This window comes from Oratosquilla oratoria, chromosome 19 (assembly GCF_046742065.1).
Source record: "Oratosquilla oratoria isolate Oo_2021 chromosome 19, ASM4674206v1, whole genome shotgun sequence".
Taxonomy (NCBI): Eukaryota; Metazoa; Arthropoda; class Malacostraca; order Stomatopoda; family Squillidae; genus Oratosquilla; species Oratosquilla oratoria.
The window spans coordinates 65,396,038-65,403,537 of NC_134795.1; the positions used below are offsets into that span (position 1 = coordinate 65,396,038).

Sequence of the window (7,500 nt, forward strand, 5' to 3'; positions counted from 1 at the left end):
GCGAGGAGAAAATATATTGTGTGTGTGTGTGTGTGTGTGTGTGTGTGTGTGTGTGTGTATGTGTGAGTGAGCGCGTGTGTGGGTTTTTCTGTGTGTACATAAGTATGTAAATACGTGGGTCCAGCGGCAGGCAGGTGTACTTTTGCTTACGGCTCGTTAAGAGTCTTACAAACATATTTACACTTTAATGAACAGATGCGAGGCCCCCGTAGTTACAAGCTACACTTGTCAGCAAAATTTCGTGGTCATAGAGGACGTCCAGACTACTGCCTTATATTATTTTCTTCTATATCATCTGTCATCGGGCGATTTTATTCAGTTAAGAGAAACATCGTTCTTCTTCTCTTCGGAAATTGTTTCTGATATTCAATTTTTCTAGTTCGACTTCGCTGCTTGATGTTGTCAAGATCGAGATGTACGTTTATGTTACCTACCGCCAGCCGATTATTATTTATTTTATTTCATTTATCAATTTATTCATATATACATATATATTCATTATCATTATTATTATTATTGGTATTTTTATCTTTTATTTAATTTATTTATTTATTCATTTATTTATCTATTTATTTGGCGAGGGAAAACTCAACAAGGCGAATCTGGTCATAGCATAGAACTCTACTTCTTTCTCTGACCCAACAAATTTAGGTTTCACAATGAAATATGCAAGAATTGGTTTACCAAGAGAGTGGTTAACAAATGGAATAGACTTAGTAACCTTGTACTCAGCGCTGAAACTATCGGTTGTTTTAAGAGAAGATAACTTTATGGATAGGTGGTAAGGGACATGGAACTGCCTAGTGTAGGCCTTATGGTCTCTTGCAGTCTCCTCCAATCTTATGTTCACCGCGTCGAGGACACTATGAAGAAGCGTCTCGAAATGCCGGTGTGGGAGACACTGTTCTCTTCAAGTTCGAGGTCGAGGGTCGTCATTCACGCGAGACCGAACCTCCAGCCTTGTTGTTGTTGTTGTTGTCGTTAATGTTGTCGTTAATGTTGTTGTTAATGTTGTTGTTGTTATCATTGTTGTTGTTGATGCTGTTTTTGTTGTTAATGTTGTTGTTGTTGTTGTTAATGTTGTTGTTGTTGTTGATGTTGTTGCAAGGGGCGGTGGGCGTCAGAAAAAAAACTGGAGCTCGCTTGTTGAACTTTTTCATGTGATCTTTTTTTTTTTTTTAACAATAAGATAACATGTTTAATGACACCCTCTCACCCAACGCTCTACTGCAGGAGTTGCTGGGTGAATGTGTGTGTGTGTGTGTGTATGCGGGTGTATGTGTTGTGGATGTGCGTGCGTGAGTGTGTGTGTGTGTGTGTGTGTGTGTGTGTGTGTGTGTGTGTGTGTGTGTGTGTGTGTGTGTGTGTGTGCTGTGTGTGTGTGTATGTGTGTGCTGTGGGTGTGTCGGTGTTGTGGGTGTGTGGGTGTTGTGGGTGTGGGTGTGTGGATATGGGTATGCGTATTTACCAAGTTGTATTTACCTAGTTGTATAATACGGGAAGGAAGCTATGCTTGTGGTAACCCGTCTTTGCATCTTTCAGCATCAAGTTTCTTAAAATCGTGAATAGTGCGTGCGTGCGTTTGTGTGTGCGTATGTGTGTGTGTGTGTGTGTGTGTGTGTGTGTGTGTGTGTGTGTGTGTGTGTGTGTGTGTGTGTGTGTGTGTGTGTGTGTGTGTGTGTGTGTGTGTTGTGGGTGTGATCTATGGTGTTGGTGTGTGGGTGTGTTAGTGTTGTGGGTGTGTTAGTGTGTGGGTGTGGCTGTGTGGGTGTTGTGGGTGTGGGTGTGGATGTAGGTGTGTATGTGTGTATGGGTGTGTGGGTGTGGATGTGTAGGTGTGTGGATATGTAGGTGTATGGATATCTAGGTGTATGGGTGTGGGTGTATAAGTGTGAGTAGGTCTAGTTCTGGGTGATTTTGGGTGTGGGTGTAAAGAAATCAAATAACATTATTAAAAGAAGAACACAATCATAAGATCATAGAATAATAATAATAACACAATTAATAATAACAACAACAACAACAACAACAACGTTCTGTGAACGAGGCTGATGATGATTGAATATCTGTGTTGAACTGGAGCTAGAGTCTTGGTACAAGGGATTCCTCAGGGATCACAAAAGAGAACTTGTACGGCAGAACTCTTCTTGTCCCACTTGAACTAAGAGGTCACTATTGTGGGTGCCATCATTTCTAAGTACCACAGTGACTGGCATCTGCTGCGAAGATGTACCGAATACGTTTCTTTATGTCGACCACTTACGATAGAACAAGTCTAGTCGTAAGTGACTCAGCCATGTCGTAATTCTACGACCCGAAGTCGTAAGTCACTGTAGTACCCATAAGTGCCAGCAAGTCTTCGTTAATGGAAAACGGGAGTGATTAATTCCATAACCCTCTCAAATATCTCCACCTTTATGTTCTCCCTCTCCTTATCCCTCATCCTTACCCTTTCCCTTCTTTATCCTCCTGTTCCTTATTCTCTACATCACTCTCCCCCCCCACCCGTGGGAGTGATACTTCACTAAAAAAAAAAATCACTCCCCCCCCACCCCGGACATTACACCCTTCCTCCTCCTCCTCCTCCTCCTCCTCCCCTATTTATCTTTCATTCCTTCTTATGCTGGCCCTCGCGCCCCTCCTCCTTCCCGTCCTACGCCCAACCCTCTCCACCGTCTCGCCCTCCGCCGCCCACTTCCAGCGAGGTACACCTGCTGGGGACCTGCCGGGACCTTCTGCTGCTGCCGCTGCTGCTGCTGCTGCTGCTGCTGCTGCCAGCGCCAAATGTCAAAGAGCGTTTCTCCTCAGCGTCCGACGCTGGCTGAACGCTCTCTCACTCACTCATTCAATCATGCGCTCACTCACTCACTCACTCACTCACCGACACATTGTCTCTCTTTTTCTGTCTCACATTCATACATGCACACACGCACACGTATACAAGCACAAGCACAAACACACACACAATTTCAGTATCGCTGCGCTTCGAGTCGTTACTCCAACTCTCGTGGACGGGGAGTTGGGTGTGTGTGTGCGTGTAAGGTCATAGCATTACCCATAGATCGGTCATACGAGCTCTGAGCTCTCTTCCAGGAGGGAAATAGCTGTCGATCACGAGTCCAACACGTGATCCAAAGACCAAGGTGAATCTCTCTCTCACACACACACACCCTTCTCCCTAGATCACATACATCCCCTGCCTTCCCCTTTTTTTCTGAATTTCTCATCCCTCTCCCTCTCCTCTTTCCCTCCTCTCTATTTCTTTATTCGTTCTGCATCTCTGAACCATTTTCCTTTTCTGTCTCTCTCTCTTTTTCTCTTTCTTGGCTCTACACCTCTTTTTCCTCCTCTTCTCATTCCTTTGTCCTCTCTTTTCCTTTAATCACTTACCTTCCTCTCTTTCTCTTTCTCTGCACCTTCTCCCCTTCTCTTTATTCCTGCGCTCTTTATTCCTTGCTGTCTCTCTTTACACTCCTTCTTTTCTTTCATCTCTCTCTCTCTAACATATTCATAGACACGCCTACGCGAGCACGCACAGACACACCCTCCCACGCAAATACACAAACAGAGGGAGGCACGCACGCACGCACACACACACACACACACACACACACACACACACACACACACACAAACGCATATACAATTTGTTTCCCCATTGCTTGAAGTATCCTAGACATTTTTACTAACATCTAATAACAAACGTAAAGTTCAATTCTATAAATATTTTATCCCTCGTTGGCTTTGGGGCTTACGCAGAACCTGGAAAGGGTTGAAGGGGCAAAGTTGGAATGCCGAAAGGAGGTTCTTTGATCCGTAACGAGGCCGGATGCAGAAGAACGAAATAAAGAAGTAGGCACACAAACAGACAAATAAACAAACATCTCCAAACATCATAATATCAATATTTCGTTGGCAATAACCAGCGATTTTCTTTCACCGATTCTTGAAAAAGAATCGTCTTTGGGTTTTGAAATCTGGATTCTTAACTTTTGCTTCTTTGGTGTGCTTTTGTGTTTTGCATTTTATCATTATTTTTTTTTTTGTATTTAGTTTTTTAGTTTGTAGTTTCTCGTATTTTGATTTTTTTCTTAGACTTCAGTATAATTATTAGTTCATTGCTGACGCACTTTTGACTTTAGAGGCGTTTAGATCAGTTTTCGGTTGTGTACCTGGAAAGGTTCCTTGTCTTGCTTGCCGAAAAAGGAGGAAATAGAAGAAGGAGGAGGGAGGAGAAAGGAGGAAGAGGAAAGAGGAAGGAGAAGGAGGAAGTAGAAGGAGGAAGGAAAAGGAGAAAGGAGGAGGAGGAAGGAGGAGGAAGGAGAAGGAGAAGGAGGAAGGAGAAGGAGAAAGGAGAAGGAGGAAGGAGAAGGAGGGAGAAGGAGGAAGGAGGAAGGAGAAGGAGGAAGGAAAAGGAGGAAGGAGGAGGAAGAAGGAGAAGGAGGAAGGAAAAGGAGGAAGAGGAAAAAGAAAGGAGGAGAAAGGGGGAGGAGAAAGGGGAAAGAGGAAGGAGGAAGGAGATGGAGGAAGGAGGAGAAAGGAGGAAGACGAAGGAAGAAGGAAAAGGAGGAAGGAGAAGAAGGGAGAAGAAGGGGAAGGAGGATGGAGAAAGGAGGAAGAGGAAAAGAAAGGAGGAAAGAAAAAGAAGAAGAGGAAGTAGAAGGTGTCAAAAGGAAGAAAATGGAGTGAAAAGGAAGAGGAACTGATAAAGAAGGAAGAAGATGGAAGAGGAAGGAAGGAGAAGAAGGGAGAAAAATTAAGAAGAAGGAAGAGGAAGGAAGGGAAAGGAAGAAGAGGGAAAGGGGATGAAAAAGGGAGGAGAAGGAAGAGGAAGCAAGAAGGAAGAAGAAGAAGAAAAAAGAAGGAAGAAGAAGGAGGGAGGAAGAAGAAAAAAGAAAAAAGAAGAAAGAAAGAAGAGGGAAGATAAAGAAAGAAGAGGGAAGATAAAGGAAGAAGAGGAAAGAGGAAAGAAGAAGTAAGAGGAAGGAAAAGACAGAGGAGAGGAAAAAGGGAAAAAGAAAGAATAAAGAAATGGAAGGTGAGGGAAGATGGAAGAAAACAAATAAGAAAAATAGCGAAGAAAAGAGGAAGAAATAGAAAAAGAAGAAAAAAGAAGGAGGAGGAGGAGGAGGAGGAAAAGAAAAAAGTTAGAAGAAGAAGAAGAAGAAGAAGGCGGAAGAAGAAGAAGAAGAAGAAGGCGGAAGAAGAAGAAGAAGAAGAAGGCGGATGAAGAAGAAGAAGAAGAAGAAGGCGGAAGAAGAAGAAGAAGGCGGAAGAAGAAGAAGAAGAAGAAGAAGAAGAAGAAGAAGAAGAAGAAGAAGAAGAAGAAGGCGGAAGAAAAAGAAGAAGAAGAAGAAGGCGGAAGAAAAAGAAGAAGAAGAAGAAGGCGGAAGAAGAAGAAGAAGAAGAAGGACGAAGAAGAAGAGAAGGAAGAAGAAGAAGAAGAAGAAGAAGAAGAAGAAGAGGAAGGCGGAAGAGGAACAGGAGGCAGAGAAAACAGGGGCAGAGATGCGTTGGCAAAAAGTCCAGCTATCTTTGAATTGGATGCCGGTAAATTACGCCCTTGAAGCAAACGAGGCGTTTACGTATTACTTATTGGTTAATAATTTCTTGCTTCTTTGTTCTGGCCGAGGCTCTTACCATACCGACTACACTGTTAATGAGGAATTGACGACAGATGTCGAAACCCTTAACAGGTGTCTTGTGTATGGACACAAATGCACAGATGTGCAGCCTGGACGCAGGTGTAGAGTCTCTCTCTCACACACACACACGACTTGATGGCGCAGTTGGTAGAGTTCCCAGCCGCCACTACGGAGGTCCGGGTTCGAATCCTGCCCAGGGCTGAAATAATTTCAGTACCGCTGCGCTGCGAGTCGTTACTCCGACTCTCGTGGGCGGGGAGTTGGGGTGTGTGTGCGTGTGAAGTCACAGCATTACCCATAGATCGGTCATATATCGGTCATATATATGAGCTGTCGATCACGAGTCTAAAACGTGATCCAAGACCATAGTGAATCACACACACACACACACACACACGTGCGCACACACACACGTACACACACACACACACACACACACACACACACACACACACACACACACACACGTGCACACACACACGTACACACACACACACGTACACACACACACACACACGTGCACACACACACACACACACACACACACACACACACACACACACGCACGCACACACCACCCAATGCTATCCCAGAGCGCTCAGTTCTCGACTTCGTAACATTTTCCGGGAGTGTTTGGAAATATTCAGGTAATTACACGAACAATGAGGGATTCCCAGGCTCCGGCGGTCGTATGCATGCCAGATGCCGGTCCGGGGACACGGCTCCCCACATACCGACAAAATAAACCCAACGAATTTCGATTTGAATTTTTGAATTCGGAAAAAGAAAAACCGTTAAGTAACGGTTATTTTTGTAAGGCAACTTACCTCGGGGGAATCTTTGAGTCGCGACAGACGTCGGGGGTTCTCTCGTTGATGGCGTTGATGCGACGGAGATGGTGATAGTGTTGGTGATAGTAGTGATGGTATTACACGGAGGGTTAGTGTTGGTGGAGATAGAATGTTGGCACAGTATCTGTGGGTTGTGTTGGTTCTAGGTCTTTGGTGTGGCCAAGGGCAATGTCAATGTATTTTTTTTCTGTTAAATAGTAATCATAAAAAAAGAAAGTTTTTTGATGTGTGGATCCGTCTTCTACGCCACACGCTTCCTCAGCCGCGTCTCTGGAAGGATTGAGGAGAGGAGAAAGGTGAGCCAAGTACATTGAGGTACGACTTAACATACAGCATAACTAAACATTGCTCATGGGAGGACAGTAACGACCCGCTCGATCTCAATGGCCTTAAATCTTCCCTCATACCCATCAATATACCAATACGAAGATCAAGAGCGATTCTCAACCGCTCCAGCTACCCGAACACTTTGGGTACAGGTGACGGATACTGAAGCAGCATTCTGGAGTCGAGTTTGAATGGAAGGAACTTAGCATAGCTGAGGATTTCTTCCGGATTTTGACACCTTGTCAAAAAGTATCTTCACATGTGAAGAAGCAGAGTGAGGTAGAGCCGACAGCTTCGGCCGTATGTACCTAAACTTTTCATCTCTCTATTGTTAATTTTGACGGTGTGACAGTCTAATAAAAATACCCCTATCATGGATGTGCGTCAGAAGCAGAATCGGAACCAATCGACATTCACTGGCGCTTGGTGAAAGTTTACGGAGCCGAGGCAGTTGATGTCAGCACTGTTAGGAGACGTGTTTGTCGATTTTGGAGTTGAGACAGATATGTGAATGACAAACCGCGCTCCTGGCTGCCATGCACGGGCCCTTGCTCATCACTGGCGAAAGTGCATTGAGAAATGATTACGTGGAGACATAACCTCTGGAAAAAAAAAAATCTCCGCTCGTTTAATAGTGGCACTCCCGTCTTCGTACCTCTTCAACGGTTTGAGTGACG

The 7,500-nt window shown here is 44.4% G+C and overlaps 1 protein-coding gene across 6 annotated transcripts in view; it reads right to left on the minus strand.

The window, feature by feature from the left end:
- LOC143035964 (glutamate-gated chloride channel-like) overlaps positions 1–7,500 on the minus strand; it is a 632,887-nt gene that overhangs the window by 376,598 nt on the left and 248,789 nt on the right. For 5 of the 6 annotated variants that reach the window (XM_076203237.1, XM_076203238.1, XM_076203236.1 and 2 more), the window contains exon 3: positions 6,473–6,766. The gene's annotated coding sequence lies outside the window, so the exon portion shown is untranslated. Of the gene's footprint in view, positions 1–6,472; positions 6,925–7,500 lie in introns of those variants that run through there. The other variant, XM_076203235.1, reaches the window with a different exon arrangement.